General features: G+C 37.9%; 1 long non-coding RNA gene across 1 annotated transcript; it reads right to left on the bottom strand.

The window, feature by feature from the left end:
• Nucleotides 1-15,151: 15,151 nt before the first annotated feature.
• Nucleotides 15,152-16,881, bottom strand: LOC122015912. The gene is made up of 2 exons (XR_006121006.1): nt 16,665-16,881; nt 15,152-15,450 (listed from the first exon to the last, which is right to left on the bottom strand). It is a non-coding gene; the product is annotated as an uncharacterized LOC122015912 (long non-coding RNA).
• Between the last annotated feature and the right edge of the window lie 3,168 nt (nt 16,882-20,049).

The raw sequence follows: 20,049 nt of genomic DNA, 5'->3' as shown, positions 1-20,049 counted from the left end.
CGTGCGGCCTGTAGTCCGGCTATGAGGGCTTCGTACTCCGCCTTATTATTTGTTGCCCGATAGTCCAGTCGGACGGACAAATGCATCTGCTCTTCCTGAGGCGAAAGTAGCAGGATCCCAATTCCGCTTCCGAGCCGAGTGGACGATCCGTCCTCATATACTTTCCATGTAGCTTCGGGCTCGAGCTTTTGTATCTCCGTCACAAAATCTGCCAAGGACTGTGCCTTGATCGCCGAGCGGGGTTAATATTGGATGTCGAATTCGCTTAGCTCCGTCGTCCATTTGATGAGCCGTCCAGATGCTTCAGGGTTTAGGAGTACCCTTCCCAACGGGCTGTTCGTCATCACAATAATGGTGTGCGCCAAAAAGTAAGGGCGCAACCTCAGAGCGGCAAGGACCAAGGCGAAGGCCAACTTCTCGAAACCGGTGTATAGCGAGACTCAGCATCCTTTAAGATATGACTTAAGAAGTATACAGGCTGTTCTTCGCCGTTCACCTTACTAATGCCGAGCTCACAGCCTGCTCGGTTGAAGATAAATAAATGCGGAGTGGCTCGCCTACGGCCGATTTTGCCAACACAGGTAAGGAATTCAGGTAAGTCTTCAGTTCCTCCAATGCCCGATCACACTCCTCGTCCCATTGAAACTTGATAGCTTTACGCAGAATCTTGAAGAACGGCAGGCTCCGGTCGACGGTCTTAGAGATAAACATTGACAGCGCTGTTATCCGACCGGTGAGGCACTGTACCTCTCAAAGATTTCTGGGAGGCGACATATCTTGCAATGCCTTTATCTTGCTGGGGTTCGCCTCTATGCCCCGCTCGGTTACGATGTAACCCAGGAAGCGCCCGCCTTTTGCTCCGAACAGGCACTTCTGAGGGTTAAGCTTGACTCCATATCTTCTTAATGTTTGGAAAGTCTCCTCCATATCCGCATAGAGATCTGCCGCTCGGAAGGACTTGATAAGTATGTCATCCACGTATACTTCCAAGTTGCGTCCGATCTGCTCCTTGAATACCTTGTTCATCAGATGCTAGTAGGTAGCTCCTGCATTCTTCAGCCCGAACGACATTACGTTGTAGCAGTAGGTGCCGTCCGCCGTGACGAAGCTAACCTTCTCCTGGTCTTCTCGGGCGAGCGACACTTGATGGTAGCCTTGGTATGCATCTAGCATGCATATCAGCTCACACCCGGCCGTGGAGTCTACCAATTGATCAATCCGGGGCAGGGGTAGAAGTCCTTCGGGCATGCCTTGTTCAGGTCCCGAAAATCGATGCAGACTCTCCACTTGTTGCCTGGCTTGGGGACCAGTACCACATTTACGAGCCAACTTGGGAATTACACTTCCCTTATGTGGTCGGCCTCCAGAAGCTTCTCTACCTCCGTCCGGATAATTACATTTTGCTCAGCGCTAAAGTCCCTCTTCCTTTGCTTCACCGGCCGAGCGTCTAGTCGGACGTGAAGCTCGTGCTGCGCTACGCTTGGCGAGACCCCTGGCAGCTCATGGGTCGACCAAGCGAAGACGTCGCGGTTTCGCTGGAGGCATTTGATGATTTTTTCCTTCTGGTTCTCCTCCAGGTCGGATGCTATGAAGGTGGTGGCCTCCGGCCAGGAAGAGTCAATCTGCACCTCCTCCTTTTCTTCGTAAACCAAAGAAGGTGGTTTTTCGGTTATAGCATTTACCTCGACTCGCGGCACTTTCCGGGTGGACTTGGCTTCGGCTCGGACCATCTCCACATAGCATCTTCGAGCTGACAGCTGGTCTTCCCACACTTCCCCTACTTGATCTTCCACCGGGAACTTGATCTTCTGGCAGAAGGTAGAGACGACTGCCCGGAACTCGTTGAGAGCCGATCGTCCCAAGATAACGTTGTACGCAGAAGGAGCATCAACCACGATGAAGCTGGTGGTCCTTGTCCTTCTGAGCGGCTCCTCTCCCAACGAGATAGCCAGCCGGACCTGGCCGACCGGCAAGACTTCGTTCCCAGTGAACTCGTAGAGGGGGGTTGTCATTGGCAGTAGTTCAGCTCGGTCGACTTGCAGTTGGTCGAATGCCTTCTTGAATATTATGTTGACCGAGCTGCCTGTGTCAATGAAAATGCGGTGAATAGTGTAGTTAGCTATTATCGCTCGAATGATCAGGGCGTCATCGTACGGGACTTCGACTTCCTCGAGGTCCCTAGGCCCGAAGCTGATCTCGGGTCCGCTCGCCCTCTCCTGGCTACAGCCGACCACGTGTATCCAAAGTAAGTAAAGTTCACCATCAAATCTCCTTCAGGCGGAGAAGCCTCTTACAACAGTTGACACACTGAATTACAAAGCTAAACTCAAATAGAATTGATTACAAGTGTTATATGTAGTTTATCGGATCAAGACTATATTTATAGCCCTGATCGGGGCACCTGAAAGGGTTCCAGGCGCCTGGACATGGATGGAATTTTATCCTCTTTGCAACAGATCACACCATGTCAAGTTTCAATAAGGTTTCTGGTCCGAGCACTCAGATCGTTCGGGCGTCTAGACTTGGTCCAAGCGCCCGTCTGGGCTCTCACTCCGGCCCTGCTTAGTTGGATGATTTCAGCCATCTAAAATAAGGCTCACCCAAACCCATTTTCTGACCTTCTCGAGCAATCTTTTGCTCCAACTTCTCATCCCTCGGAACCACCGTGCGATTCCTTCTCGTCCGCCAGTGCACTCCACTTGCTTGGGTGATTTCGGTCATCTGAAATAGGACTCACCCGAACCTATTTTCTGGCCTTCTTGAGTAACCTTCCACTCCGATTTCTCGTCCCTCGGAACCACTGCGCGCTTCATTCTCGTCCCTTGGAATTGCTGTGTGCTTCCTTCTCATCCGCCAACGTACTCTTCCGCAGCGCCTCATCCCTCGGATGCACTGAGCTCATCGGTACTCTCTCCCTGCTGTCATTCTCGCTAGCTGCATCTTTTGCTCGATTTCGTATGCTCCTAAGCTCCTTCACACTTAGACACAAGGGTTAAACCACAACAGAACCTAACTTGACTTTGTTGATCACATCAAAACTACCTCGAGACACTTGCACAATGTTGTCGGGATAGAGCACGACTGATAAATTAGCATGTCTACACTATATGACATAGTCTGATGTATTTCATTACCTTGCAGTGGGAAGATATCTTGGTTTGATAATCACGGTAAATTTTTACCAACTGATCACCCTTTCAGGAGAAATAAAAAAAAAGTCCTAAAGAATGTTGTAATCAGAAAACTTTCTCCAATAGTCCATGCTTCAGGTAAAAAAAAAGCATTGAACAAATAGATAGTTATGAATGTCTACCAGTATCTCAACATGATTCTGATGAGATAAATAAATATATTGTTAGAATGTGCAAGTATGGTTGGAAGAAAACGAGCATTTTTTGGGAGCTGCCATATTGAAAATATCTACTCATTTGACATAATTTAGAAGTGATGTATGTTGAGAAAAATTTCTTCAATAATATCTTCAATACTGTGATGAATATGCTTGCAATAATTAAAGACATTTCAAAATGACATGAGGAATTAAAAGAACTAGTCAACAAACAAGAGTTGCATCATAATGAAATAACCAATAAATTTCTAAATGCTTGTTAAACAAAGATGGTAAGCAACCTTTATATAGTTGGTTGAAAGAAATTAAATTCCCAGATGGGTATCGAATATGGCTCGATGCGTGGATATGAACAAGTTAAAGATGCTTGAAATGAAGAGTCATGACTGTCACGTATTCATATAAAGACTTATTCTAATAGATTTTCATGATTTACTTCCCAATAATGTTTGGCAAACATTTACAAAATTGAGTCTATTTTTCAGATATTTGACAGTGAGGTGTATTATGGTAGTCGATATGCTTCGGCTAGAAACAGACATTTCTCTCATACTATGTAAGTGGAGTGCATATTTTCACCTAGTTTTTTTATTCAATGGAATATTTATCAGTACATTTACCACACAAGGCACAAATAACTAGTCTTGATAGTATAAATGGATGTATCTATTCAAATAGTTTTTGAGGAAATTAAAGAATAATGTTTGTAACAAATGGATATATTCATTCAAACAGTTTTTAAGGAAATTAAAGAATAGTATTCGTAACAAAGCAAGAGTTAAGGGGTCAATATATAATGTTTATCTGGTTGAAGAAGCATCTTCTTTTTGCTCATATTATTTTGCTGATAATATGAAAACTAGATATCATAGGTGTCCTAAAATTTTGATAATGCTCAGCCAATAGACCCATCGATACTTTCTATTTTTAAATTTCCTAGTAAGCCAATGGGTGCATCTATTTTTAGATGGTTAACTCAACAAGAATATCATTCTATAAGAATATACATACTCTTAAACTATGATAAGGTCAAATCTTATATAAAGTAAGTTGACTTCTCTAATCAAACATTTATCCCATTTAATTTGTTTGCTTGATATCCCAATTATCTTAAAATCATCTTCTTTTTCATGTTGTATGAACAACAACTATATCTATAAATTTCATCAATGAGTACAAGTGAAGTAGCTGAAAAGTTAGAGGTCGAATTTACATTATGATTTTAAATATATGTAAGTTAGAGAATTTTTAAAATTTTTTAGTTCATGTGTATTAAGTTTGTATCTAATTTATATCATAACTATTTTTATAAGTGAAAGACGGTAGAATATCAAATATGCAAGATGATAGGATAATGAATCTTGCATTATGACCTCTCTGTAAAATAATGGTGTACTCTGATTACTATGTTAATAACCTCAAATTCCACTTGGCACAACGAGATTTACGGAGATTAACCTATAATTCTGGTGTTTGCATCAAAGGATCTATGGATAACAGTAACATTAAATTTGATTATTATGGTAGACTTAACGAAATCATAGAGGTTGAATTTCCTACATTACCTATAAAAAGGTATGTATTGTTCAAATATTCATTGTATCATCTAACCCCAAGAATAGGTATCAGAATATATCAAAACTACAATTTAGTTGAGATTAATGCAAACAAAATGCTTAATAAGTTTAAACCTTTCATTTTTGGGGTACAAGCGGGTCAAGTTTTCTATCTTGAATACCCTACGAAGAGAAAAAGATTTAGTAAATGGTTGTCTGTTTTTCAAATGGAGTCTCGCTCGACCATAGAAATGTCGAACACCATCACTGGTCAAAACCATGATACATTTCAAAATGACAAAGTAGAGAGACATTTAGTTGATTCGCAACTCCAATCCACATCTCAATTACTAATATATGTTAATGTCACTTATGTGGAGATAGATGATGGAGAGATGTCCAGCAGTGAGGATCTTGTTGAACTAACAGAGTCTAGCAATGAGGAATTAGAAATTGATAACGTTGATTAGTCTGATGTTAATGATGATTAAATATTAGCATTTTTATTCATCAAGTAAGTTATACTTCTATATTGTTTTGTGCTTATATTATCATGTTAGTCAACTTTATTATGATGTGTTGTAATATTATTTTACAAACATCATCATGGCAAAGCAGTACGCAGTAGCACTCCATGGCCATAAGGTGCTTAGAGTTGTTGGGGACTTGTAAATATTTTTTGTTATTAGTAATTCAAGTTTATATATGACTTTATTTATAACATATTTTTCATACCTTACTAATGCAGTTTTACTCCTGATGGTCATCAAGCAGTGACATATATCACGCAAAAATTTAAAGAAAGAGTATACACTTCTATTATTACATGGAGACATGTAGACCAGGAGATGAAGATTTTTTATTATAATGAATTTGTGGTAAGTAAATTTAATATATTTTGTATTGTATAATATATTTATCCTTTAATGTACTAAAATTTCAAGTTATATTTACAAAAAAAATATACATGGGAGGAAAGTCACGAGGCATAATTTAAGGACATTTGAAATACATATTGTGCAAAATTGTATAGACACCTTCTTTACTATATGAGAAAGAAGGCACGAGGTCTGCGTATGTTTCAGATAAGATATTGGGTGCATGGACAACCATCTGGGCTGCAGAAAGGTGATAGTCAAATTTTTAAAAGCCAAATAGAAATACAAAGCCAAGTGGCTCGAGTACCGGAACTGGTCGACATATGTAAGGATCCAGATCTATTGTTGAGCGTGCCATGGACTTGGTGAGTTTAATTTAAAGTTATAACCATAAATTTTATATTTATTACCAAACTTGTATAATTTTATCTCAACTTATTTGTATATATATACAGGAACGTGATATAGCATGACAATCCACTTGTATAAAGATCTTTCTTAAGACCCACAAGAAGAAAGATGATACATTTATCGATGCTCAATCCCAAACCATATGTGCAAGATTATTAACTTTATTACATTTAATCGTTTTTATCTTGAATAACTTTAGTAATTATGATCAAATTGGATATTAATGAGGACTTCTAGGAGCTATGCTAGTTCCTCTTCTAATGAGGTATAATATTTAAGATGTGAAAATCAAGAACTACATACTCAATTGACTTCAATGAATCAAAGGATGGCCACAATAAATCAAAGGATGACCACTGAGAAGAGGAGGGCTGAGGATGAGTAGAAGAGGGCTGCTAATGAGCAAAGGAGGGTCGAACGAGACGTGAATCAAGTTGTTCTCTTGGCCTATATGTGAGTGGGCATTGCCTTTTGGACCTTGGCACCGCATGTTTTGAGTTACAGGAGATTCAAGACCTATCAGACCGTATTGATTAGCTTTTTCTGAGATTTGTTCAACTACAACTTAGTTTATTTTATTTATTATATATAAACTATGCAAATATATTTATTCTATTTCGATTTTCTAATATGTTCATTTCTAAATATTGTATTATTATATATTTCATGTGCCCCTATTAATTTCTTTGATCATCGTCATCATAATCATCATCTGATATTTTATTTAGGTATCTTTTTTATTACATGTAAAATTAGTTATACATATATGTAAATTTTTTTAATTATACATATGTTACACTTCTTTAATTATGCATCTTTCTAATCATAATTTATTATATTTGACTTTATGCAAGATTTTATATTACTACCTTGTATACGAATGTATTATTAATATTTTCTATCATGGTATAAATGTAAATATCTTATTCTGTAAATTTGGATTTAGATACATCATTATGACAGTTTAGTTTGTATGGATTGTGTTTGTTTGGATTTAGACACTTCTATCATGGTATGGATAATTTAGTTTATTTCTATGATTATGTTTGTGATTTGTTTATATTGTGATTAGTTTAGATGAATTGTATTTGTTTATATGTATGGATTGTGATTATATGAAATATAATTGTATATATGGATTGTGTTTGTATTGTCATGGTATGTGATGGTTTATATAAATATGGAAATTATAAATAAGGTATATTCTAAATATAAAATTTTCCTTTCAATTTTTTTTAAAATTACTAACGGAAATATTGTTTCCATCGGTAAATATCGAAACCAGCAACGATACAACGTTGGTGTTTACCAATGGAATAGAGTATTTCGTCGGTAAACACTAATGGAAATATAAATTCTCGTCGGTAAATTTGTTTGGTATTTATCGACAAAATATTGTTTCTGTTAGTAAATCAATTTGGTAAATACCAACGGAAACAATATTCCATCGATAAATCCGTTTGGTATTTATTGACAGAATACTCTATTCCGTTGGTAAATATTGATGAGATTTGTAATTCTGTCGTTACAAATACCGACGAAATTTTAATTTCCGTAGATATATACCAACTGAATATAAATTTCGTCGGTAAAATTCTTTCCGACGCATTATCTCCCGAAACTCGTTTTCCATCATAATTCCGTCGCTAAACCATTATACCAATGAAATGACAATGGAACTTTCCGTCGGTAATCATGATTTTTTTGTAGTGTTTCTTTTAGCTCAATAAAACAGAGGAAGATCAAATAATCAATCAGTTTTCTTTCTTTCTGTCATGAAAAGTCATACTCCGCTAGCTAGTGCAATCGTGTAATCTCAAAATTGATTGAGGGTTTTTATTTCTCACACCATAAGATTCATTTTAATATCAAGTTTAAGATGGTTGGAACCTGAAGCCTCTAACTCGTGACTATATTTCTACCAAGTTGTTCTTCAATTTTTCAAGGTATTTGATAATTTAATTTATCAGATCAATCAACCTAGGGTATGTAGATTTTTGGGCTAAGCCCCTGAACACAACTCAATCCTATGACACTATTGTTGGGATCGAAATGTAGCTAGAGGGATTGAATAGCTCGGCGCGATCTCGTGCTCGTCGTTGCTTGTTTCTTGTGATGAAATGCAGCGGAAAATACAAAGAAACAACACTCAACGCTAACACTAGGGATTTACTTGGTATCCACCTCAAGAAAAGGTGACTAATCAAAGGATCCACACACTCATGCACCCTCCACTATATAAACACTCCTTTTCGGTAACTACCGAAGGCGGAGAAGCCCTACAATACTCTTAATATAACAAGAAACAAAGAGAAGCAAATACAAGGGAAAGCTTACAAGATTTGGACAATGAAACCCTAACCCTAGCTTCTTCTTCTTGTTGTAAATCCGCCTCTTGACTTGGAAATGCCTCCAAGAGACTTGGAAATGGCTCCAAGAACCTTCAAGATCTGGCGGTGAGAACTATGTGGAGAAGCTCTGGAATCGCTGTGAAGATCGGAGCTGAACAGTGCAAGCGTTGGTGGAGAAAGAGCTCGACAACGGCTTTAATCTACGCCAACGGTCGAATCCCAATCGATTGGGGAGGCTTTGGATCGATCGGCCGATCGATCCAGAGCGCCTTTGTGCTCTTGGGAATCACCTGGATCGATCGGCTGATCGATCCAGGGCTTATCGTGCAAAATCGCAGCTCCCAATCGATCAGCCAATCGATTGGAGGCTCCCAATCGATCGACCGATCGATTGGGAGGCTTTCTGTGCGATCGGCGATTCTCCCAATCGATCCACTGATCGATTGGGAGGAGGCTTGTCGCAGGGACTCGTCCAATCGATCAGCCGATCGATTGGGCATGAGCTAATCGATCGGCTGATTGATCTAGCTCTTGTTTTTGCCCAAAAACAAGTCCAAAGTCCTCTAGACTAACATCCGGTCAACCATGACCTGTTGTTAGTACATCATGCCTAGCATCTGGTCACCCTTGACCTGCTAGAACTCCCTCACCAAGTGTCCGGTCAATCCCTTTGACACACTTGGACTTTTCTCCTCGTGCCAAGTGTCCGGTCATCCTTGACCCACTTGGACTTATCTCCACCAGGTGTCCGATCAACCTTGATCCACCTGGATTTCCCGTGCCAAGTATCCGGTCAATCCCTTTGACCTACTTGGGCTTCCCAACACCAGATGTCTGATCAAACTTGATCCATCTGGATTTCCTGTGCTTGATTTCACTCACCAGGACTTTCACCTAGCTTCACTCATTAGGATTTTCCTTCTGCCTAGCTTCACTCACTAGAACTTCTCATTTGCCTGGCTTCACTCACCAGGACTTTCCATCATGCCTAGCTTCACTCACTAGGTCTTTCACCTGGCTTCACTCACCAGGATTTTCCAGCTACCCGACTTCACTCACCGCGACTTCACCTAGCTTCACTCACTAGGATTTTCCATCTGTCTGACTTCACTCACCAGGACTTTCCTTCTGCCTAGTTTCACTCACTAGGACTTTCCAGTCAAGTATCCAGTCAACCTTGACCTACTTGACTCTCCTTCACAATCTCCCCACATGAACAATCGCACCTGCAATCTCCATGTGTTGTCTACATGTATTGTCAAACATCGAAACTCAAATATCAAGACTCGAACTTGACCCTATTTAAACTCAGTCATCCAGTACAACCTTGACCTAGGAAATATTGCACCAACAACTATTTGACTTCATTATATTCGAAATATAATCAAAACAAACAAAATCTGATAATTTAATTATTCTTGTTGGTGATTAATTACTGCACCTAAATATATCTAATAAAGCAATTAAAATGCCGTCTTTAAAGACCACTTCTAGCTCATAATCTTTTACCATTCAAATGTCAAGTAGGACGACTTATTATACAAAGAAGAAACAACGTAGAAGTCAAAGTCCACTTGACATATTAGACAAGCAAGCTAGCTTCATACTTTGAATTACATCTCCTATATATTCTAGTAATTAATTATCTTTTTAATCTGTTCAACTTTTACTATCTTTACATATATATTTATTATTTTCGTGTTGTGCTCTCTACGAATCAGTCACAAACATTTGTCTATTGACTCTATCAACAAGTCTGAAAGTATATATTCTCCCTTAGCTAGCTAGCAATACAAATGCTCACAGCTATTAATTTCATGACAATGATAGATACTTGATACTTGCTATCAGTGATCATCAAGCTTAAATTTGATTGAGAAGTCTGTCACAACACTTGCAATTAAACAAGGAAAATAAAAGTAGCTAGTCATGGAAAAAATCAAAGCACGCATGGTAAAAATTGAGGGAAAAAGACAATCAGATCCTTGTGGAAAAGTATACATGATGACTTCAGCTTCCTGGAGATGTTGATCAGTTGAAGAATAATTTAAAAGGGAATTTTTGTACTGTTTTGATGGATTCAAACAAGGACTTTATTTCCAAGGGTAAGCAATGCTTGTGGTTTAAACTAGGGTTAGAAATATTATCAGATGACTTTCAGATAATATTAGTTGACTCAGACCACTGAAGATTTTTAAATGGTCAGCTTCAGGTACAGATTTTCAAAATGAAGACTTCCTTCCACCTCAAGTTTTTTCTCAGAGTCAAGCAATTAAAAATCAAAGTTTTAGGGCATTTTCCACAACACTGATTGGATTTTGCAACTAAGGGGGCATTTGATTTTCTCCTAGAAATCGAAATGAGAATGAGTATTATAGTATTATAGAATGAGAATGAGTATGAGCTTGGGTACCATTCTTAAAAATGATGTTTGGTTATATAATATTTTCAATCGGAATGAACCTAAATTTCCTTTTTTACCTTTACAGAAAAATAAGACAAAAAATTAAATGAGAGAGAAAGTTGAATGTGAGAGAAATATATGATGAGAAAGAAAGTGTGATGAGAGAGAAAGTGTGTTGGGAAAAAATGAAAAAAGAGAAAGTATGATGAGAGAAAATGAGGAGAGAGTGCATGATAGGAGAGATTGAGAAGAGAAAAAGTATGATGAGAGAGAAAGTGTGCTGAGAGAGAAAGAGTGATGGGAAAAAATGAAGAGAAAGAAAATATTATGAGAGAAAATGAAAGAGTGAGGAGAGAGAAAGTACGATGAGAAAAAATGAAAAGAGAAAGTATGATGAGAAACTGAGGAGAGAGAAAGTATGCTGAGAGAGAAAGAGTGATGGAAAAAATGAAGAGAGAGGAAGTATTATGAGAGAAAATGAAAAAGTGAGGAGAGAGAAAGTATGATGAGAGAGAAAGAGTGATGGGGGAAAATGAAGAGAGAGAAAGTGTGATGAGAGAAAATGAGAGACTGGGGAGAGAGAAAGTTTGATGAGAGAGAAAGTGTGATTAGAGAAAATAAAAAAAGAAAGTGTGATGAGAGAAAATGAAGAGAGAGAAAGTATGATGAGAGAAAATGAGGAGAGAGAGTATGCTAAGAGAGATTGAGGAGAGAGAAAGTATGATGAGAGAGAAAGTATAATGAAAAAATAGGGAGAAAGTGTGATGGAAGAGAATGAAGAGAGAGAAAATGAGGAGAGAGAATGTATGATGGATGAAAATATAGAGAGAAAATGGTAGAGAATGTGTGATGAGAGAGAAAGTATGTTGAGAGAGAAAGTGTGATGATAAAATAAAGAGAGAGAAAATATGATGAGAGAGAACAAGGAGAGAGAGTGTGAAATAAAAAAAAATTGAACAAATATACTAATGGTATTTTTGTCTAAAACTTAATTCACATTTCTATTCCATCAAAACCCAAGGAAGGGGGTGAGTTTCATTCATATCCAAATTTTTGAGTTTCATTGTAAAATCTTGATTCCATTCCCATCAACCAACCACAAAGTTTGGGAATGAATCCATTCCTTCATTCTCAAACCTATAAACCAAACGCCACCTAAATTTTAGGGCATTCCTTTCAACCAATTTAAAAATGTCCTTTCAGGTCCTTAATGACATATGAAAAATTCAAGCTAAGCCAAGTCAATTTATGACTTTTTTTTTAATGGTAAATATTTCATGTAACTGTAAGACATAACTTGGTTCTAATTAGTTTCTTTATCATAAACGTCATCACATATGCGATTTAGCAATTTAGAAATAATGCCTTAATTGCAAAATCAAGCATATGGCTTTGACTTTGTTTTGAGATTTATTCATGTTTAAAAGAATAGTTAATTGTATCAAGTTTTAACTTTGGTTTATTCTAGCATATCTTTAGAAATATTAAAAAAACATCATCTTCTGTTTCTTTAATGAAAGTTACATGTTCAATTATCTTTCATTTGAAATAATTATTAAATTATTTCAAAATGAATAAAGAAAAATAGTAGTTCCATCATTTTTTTTTTCAAATTCATTTTCTATTATCAAATATTTTGAATACATTAGTTATATATATGGTGATGGAACTTATATAATTTATATATATTATACACGACTTGGTTAATTTCTTATAATCTTATAGTTGAAAATGTATATAATTTATTTTATATTTTAGTATTTTAAAATAAATTCTATGATTGATAATTAAACTATTTATTTATTTTTAAATAAAAAATGAACAAAATATCGTTAAAAATATGAAATATATGCTACAAATTAAACAAAATTAAAGTTTGACGGGAACTCCTAAAGTGGTAGATCTAAACAAAGTTAAAATTCAATGTATGATTATTTTTTTAAAAAAATATATCATATTATTATTATTTTATTAAAATTAAAATTTAATATAAAAAATTAAATTATTTTTTTACGAGAAGATTATGATATTAGTTTATATATATTCATGTATTATATTACGTATAACATATGTGTGCAATAACTAAGTATAATATTAAATTCGAAGCAAAGTCAAACATCCACATATATGTAATGCATGTTGAATATTCTAATTTCCAAGTAAAAAGATACATTTCGACATTTACAAACTTAGTTTTGTGTAATAATTAGACAAGAAAATTAAGGGCATGATTAAATTATATTATCGACCCTCCCTCTTGCGTGTAGGTCATATTAATTAGACTTTGACCTAATTTAAATTGATTATTTTCTAATTTAGCATGGTGTTGTCCTTGGAAATATTTGCTCCTTGTCCAATCCAGAATGTGAAAGAGCACGGTTTGAATTGTATGCATATTCCGTACTCCTTAATAGATGTGTGATTATTGATACATAAGGATTACAACCATGTTTATTAGTTTCTTATGCCCGGGCTTACAGTGTCATGATAGGATATTTAAGTTGTCATTCAGATATCCGTAATTTAATCTCTAATTATGATATATTTGTAGAAATTTTTTCTTTAAATAGAATGCACAATTAAAGAATACTGAACTTCTAGGCTATCCGATGCACACGCTTCCCAATTTACCTTGATGACTAATGAAAAAATTTCGTAGGACCAGACCGATCACTTGAGGACTAGTCGATAAGGCTAATTGAATTTATCATTATTCCAAGAATTAATATGATGCACATTAATAAATAATAATCTTTAAGAAAATGCTTATATATATATTTGTAGTTTTTTATAGTATTTTTCATATGGTTGAATCTTCATATCCATCCCGAATTCAAAATCATTATGAATCGAATTTTATATCACCATTTGAGTACTTTTCTAGTGTCGAAAGGATTCTTCACACCATGGGCCATGGACAATATGAACTTATGTTGTTCACATGCTAAATTAGAATATGTACATAAAATTAATATGCATTACAACCGGTCAAGGCGCAACCTAAACCTAAGTGAAGACTATTCTTGAATCTCTTTGTGACTTAGCATGAAGTTTGTGGTACCCTCAACTTGGAGTTAGCGACATGGCTTCTCAATTTAATTTTTTAATTTTTCTCCTTGAACATTGACTCTTTCGACTACTTGACACTATAATCTCTTTAATTGTAGAGTTTGACATGAAATAGAAGGAACTCGGAGAGTGCATTCGAGTTACATTATTATCGTCAAACATTGAAACAAGTTACCACATAGAATGCAAACAATAAAATGAAATAGATACTTGTTAAGGTACAATTTTTGTTAAGATCATTAGTTTCTTTAATTTTTCTCTCTTCTTGATGGACCTTCTATCTCGACCATTTATTTTTCTCCTTCTTTGGGTGTCCATTTGGTATCAAAGTCTAAGTTGGGATGGCTATGAGTTGGAACGCTGCTCCGACCTTCCCACATCTCATGAATATGAATTGTCTAATGTAGCAACGACAACATTAAGAAGACAAGTTAAGCTCCTTCAAGAGACAAATCATCTCCCTACAATTTCAATCTAGTGTTACCCCCATGGTATTCCACCTAGATCATGGAAAAAATTGGAATGCTTGATCATCTTGCCTATTAGACCAAAGCTCAGTCACATGTGCTTTCTTGGTGGAAACTTAGCGTTCCTAAAGCTTATAACCCAAGCTCAACATAAGTTATTCCAATATCAACTCTAACTATTGTTATATTGATCTTTCTCTCATAATAACAATATCTTGCAATGTAGAATAAAACATTATACAATATACCAGTGTGATCCAACCTTTCTTTGGAATCCCACACTGACGAGAGCTTCTGACAGACTATCTTTTTTAGTCTTTCTCCCACAAAATGTCTCTCTATTTGATAAGAGTAACCATATCTCACTTGTGTAGTTTATCTTTAGAGTGAGTACTTTGATCCAAATGATACTTTTGGATGCTAGGAGATCAATTGAACTTCTTGGAAGTTGATGATGACTCAATTAAGCTCGATAATTCTTGGAATGATGAAAGAATTGAAAGATAAGCTCAACAACTCACTTGAAGAACTAGAGAACATTTGTTGATTGTTTAATACATTTTATCTTTAGAGTGAGTTCTAACTGTTGGGGCTCTAATCAAAGCATATATGCTGAAAGGCAAGTTTGCTACCACTGAACCTAAAATAAAAAGGTTAAAGACTCGATAACCGCCAATAAAATTGTAAGCTTCATCATTATTCTAGAGAATTTGGTAAAAACTCACTTAACTTTCGATTAAAAAAAAAAGAAAGAAAGAAACTACAACCTTCATACAACTGGTATTAGTTTGGTGACGAAAAACTTAAGGTACGAAAGAGAATAACAAATCATCACTTAGCCATGTTTCGCTGGCAACTAGCTGGACCCAGCATCACCCTTCTTTGCTGCCTCTTCCTGCAGTTTCTTTGTCCAGTACTCATCAAGAGGCGGCCCGAAAATTGCCTTACCAGAGACCACTCCGATCCTATACACATTAAACAACCAAGCATGATTCTTGCAAACAATTAAGATTATTGGGGTGGTAAGTGGTTATTGGCTCTGATCAAAGTTGGTAATTATCTAGATATAAGTGCTATCACACAATTTAAAATATATGAACTAAATAGTAGCATTCATATATTGTGAAACCGTTGGAAATTGCGAGTCGTATAGGGCTAGAAAAAAAATGAAGAGAGGAAGAAAAGATAAGCTGATTATAAAATCAGTCGAACTGTAAAAGCCGGTGTGCTATGGTTTGCTGAAAACTTGAAACAATGAATGATGATCATTCCTCATTTAACTAATAAAAGAGAAGCTTGTAACTTCAATTCTAGAATCGCCAATCAACATAATAGCCAACCCAAGTCACTCATAAGAGAAGGATTGCCGATAATAAGCTAAGTTCCAACTATTTAAGTTCAACTACTCAACTGCATGAAATCTGTCAATTTGATTTGCCCTTCAATTTTACTTACATGACAACTTTTCCTATCACCTCCACTTGCAAAGTAGAATACTAGAAATGGAAAATTCAGTAACAGATTTGACAGAAGTACAGTAGATTCATATACTAAAGGTGTGTTGTATCTAGATGTCTTGCTTGAGTAGAACAACATAAGGATGTGCCTTTTGGAAAAAGAGCATCAAATTCCTGCGGCACAATCTCTCAATTAACTAACTACTCCACAATCATGAGACAATAGCCTCTTGTACAACAATTATAGATATCTTTCTTGCTTCCCCAAGCAAGCATCTACATATCCTTAATTGATCCACTCAATTTAACAAAGAAACATCAATTTGCACCATCAGATTCACCAAACTATAATAATTCTAATACATTCAGAAAACAAATCAAGTAGACAAAAATCCCCAAGTATGGTTGCATCTTTGCTCAAAACAAGGTTTTTTTTCCCTTTGCTTTCCAATTAGAACATCACTGAAACTCACCAAAGTGCTCGTATACACTGCAGTCCAACAGGAACCACGACCGAAGCTAAACAAAACCCCGTTTTTTATCTTAGCGTTTAGGATCTTGATAATCATGCAGATACATGCCGTAGCATCTCTAATAAATCCAAGATGTTTAAAAAACAAATCCATACCTATCGATTAGGGTTTCCAAAAGACGAATACAGATCGAATACAAAAAAATATCAAAATTGATGGGAGACGAAAAGGGTAGAAGAAAGCACTCACACAACGGCTCCGATCACCATCGGGAACGACAAGAACCTCCCCCTCCGGAACATCTTCGCCTCCTCCTCGACCTTTTCCTCCCCGTCTCCCTTAAACCGCTAAACCGAAGCATCCGCGTCTCAGACATAGACTCATCCAACGGTCACAATTTACCACTCCGAGATCCACTGTCCGATCACATATGGACGGCTGCGGAAGAGGCGTAACGCTCTCACACAAGCAAATGCTCAAGCAACATAATTAATTTACAATAATCCGATAGTAAATCATATACTTATCTATTCACACCCATTTTATTCAAGACACGGACTGTACAAACATATACACATACATATATAAAAAGCTATCACTAATCCCTGGAATTTATGCTGCCTTAATCTTCGTCTTAACTCTTAATTATGTTCCTCCTGGGTGTAGATGTAGTCAGTGTGTGCCGATAGTGTTCTTCTCAGCAAGCACTCAGCGTCCTCCTCCCCTGCTCCCTCACATCCTTCTGCACTACTCTCAGCCATCTTCTTCACATCCTGCTAAACCAAACTGTAACTTCCCATAAAATCGAACGGCCATAAACAAAAGAAAAGTACCTCATGATTTGTGCTGTTCTGATCCAAAGGTCCGGGCTTGCCCGCATGAGCTAAAGATACAAAGAGGAGGAAAGAGAGGAACACAAACATGACCTTCTTGGAGCCCATGGCTTATTTTGCTCGGAAGAATTTGAAGCACGGAGTTTGTGAGGAAATGGGGTTTAAATGGCCCCCAACGTTCGGTTGAACCGCAGATCGACTCAACCCAACCGGTTCAGTTTTAAGCCACTGGTGCCTAGTCTGAATGTTGGGGCAATGCATATTACATTAAGTGCAAGGTCACATGCAGGCATCAGTGTTGTTGTTCTTGCTATTTGGTTTCTTGCCTCGTTGAAGAGGTTGAATTAAATTTGCTGATTGAAATAGTTGACCATTGAACAGGAAGGAGTTAATGCTTTCAGCTCAGTTTCAGGCTAATTAAACAGAGGAGAGGAGGGTCTTTCAGAATAATGTTGCATATTTTCCTTTTATTTATTTATAAATTTAATTTTACAATCTAAGCATAAGATTCATCCATTATTATTATTGATGGCATATCTATTAGATTTGAGAAAATGTCTATTTGCATGAACAAGTTTGGTTCTTGCACCGGACAATGAGAAATCTATTTTCATGAACAGGACGTTGGGTCACTATCAGTGATGGTGCATCACATCACATGCCTTTCAGACTTGCAATGTACAGTCACAGGTGACCCTGATTTATTATGGAGATTGATTGGTGGTAGTTTTTGAAGCAATCAAGTTTGTTCATCGGGCTAGACATGCTGATCGATCTAAGTATAGGCTGGTCGGTCTAAACGAGTTATATTGTTTGTTTTGACACATAAGTGAAATTTTTTTTTTTCCCCTTATTTAGGTTAGATAAAGTTTGTTCATCCGGCTAGGCATATTGATTGGTGTAAAAGAGTCGAAGCAAGCAAGCTAATTAGTCTACGTGTACGAGTGAATTAGTCTACCTACGTAGGTTGGTCAATCAGACTAGTTTGGTTGGTTGGTTTAAGTCTACTAGTTTACATGAGTCGAATCAAGCAAGCTAATAAGTTTTTGTACGTTGGTCAATCAGCTTAGCTGGGTTGGTTGGTTTAAGCTGGTTAGGCGGTCCGAATGAACTAGTAGATTTGAGACGAGTTGGATGGCTTAGCTTGAGTGATCTTGTGAAGTCAAGCAAGTTAAGTTGGTCGAGCGAGACATGCGAGTTGAGTCATTTAGCATGTACTCATTGCTTGGTTTGGGTAAGTCAACTAAATAACGAGTCAATTAGCCTAGTGAGTTCGATGGGTGATACGATGATAAAGAAGAGCCTCATCAAAGGAGGGTCAAAGGAAGAAAAGGTCCGCTAACATGGAGGTCAAAGTCAAAAATGGTCAAAGGTCTTGGTCGGCCAATCGAACTGACCAGGAGCCCCCAGTCGACAAGGCGAGGATGCTGAACGACCATCCTTTGGTAGCAACGATTGGAGTAAGCAGCAAAGATTTGTACTCCGACTTGCTTCTATATTCTATTATCCGTGATTCATATGTCCCAATCTGTGCGTTAGGCTTGTATCCTGACCTGCCTTTGTCAGCTGTTATCCATGGCCTGTACGTCTCGACCTGTACGCTAGAGCTACGTCCCGACCTGCTTCTGTCTACTGTTATCCATGACCTGTATGTCCCGACATGTACGCTAGAGCTGTGTCCCGACCTGCTTCTGTTTACTGTTATCCATGGCTTGTACGTCCCGACCTATATGTTAGAGCTATGTCCCGACCTGCTTCTGTCTACTGTTATCCATGACCTGTACGTCCCGACCTGTACGCTAGAGTTGTGTCCCGACCTGCTTCTGTTTACTGTTATCCCTGGCTTGTACGTTCCGACCTGTACACTAGGTCTGTGTCCCGACCTGCTTCTGCCTACTGTTATCCATGGCTTGTATGTCCCGACCTGTACGCTAGAGTTGTGTCCCGACCTGCTTCTGTTTACTGTTATCCATGGCTTGTACATCCCGACCTGTACGCTAGGTCTGTGTCCCGACCTGCTTCTGCCTACTATTATCCATGACTTGTACGTCCTAACCTGTACGCTAGGTCTGTGTCCCGACCTGTTTCTGTTTACTGTTATCCTTGGCTTGTACGTCCCGACCTGTATGCTAAGTCTGTGTCCCGACCTGCTTCTGTTTACTGTTATCCTTGGTTTGTACGTCCCGACCTATACGCTAGGTTTGTGTCCCGATCTATCCATGGCTTGTACGTTCTGACCTATACGCTAGGTCTGTGTCCCGACCTGCTTCTGTTTACTGTTATCCATGTTTGTACATCCCGACCTGCTTCTGTTTACTGTTATCCATGGCTTGTACATCCCGACCTGTACGCTAGGTCTGTGTCCCGCCCTTCTGGGTTTCGCCCAAGGCCTTTTCTTCTGTCTCTATCTGGCATGTGGGCCCCCTTCTCAGCTATGCCTGGTCTATAGGTCCAGCTTTCAACTATACCCGGCCTGTGGGTTCAGTTCCTAATTGTATTTGGCCCGTGGGCCCAATTCTTGATCACTATCGAGGTCGGCTATTGTCCGACTCGCCTCGTCCGCCGAGACTCTGACCTTGGCCACGCAAACTTGACTTCAGACCTCCACGTAAGTCTGACTTTTGACCAGCCACGGAGGCTAGACTTCTGACCTCCACATAAGCTTGACTTCTGACCCGTCGCGGAGGCTAGATTTCTGACCCTCCTGAGCTCCACGTCAGCTTGACTTCTGACCATCTTGTGGTCTTGACTTCTAGTCACCTCATTTTACTGACCCCACAAATATGCGTTATATATATATA

The sequence above is a fragment of the Zingiber officinale genome, chromosome 8B, assembly GCF_018446385.1.
Source record: "Zingiber officinale cultivar Zhangliang chromosome 8B, Zo_v1.1, whole genome shotgun sequence".
Taxonomy (NCBI): domain Eukaryota; kingdom Viridiplantae; phylum Streptophyta; class Magnoliopsida; order Zingiberales; family Zingiberaceae; genus Zingiber; species Zingiber officinale.
Note: the sequence above shows the minus strand (reverse complement) of the source record. Positions and strands in the feature narration are given on the sequence as shown.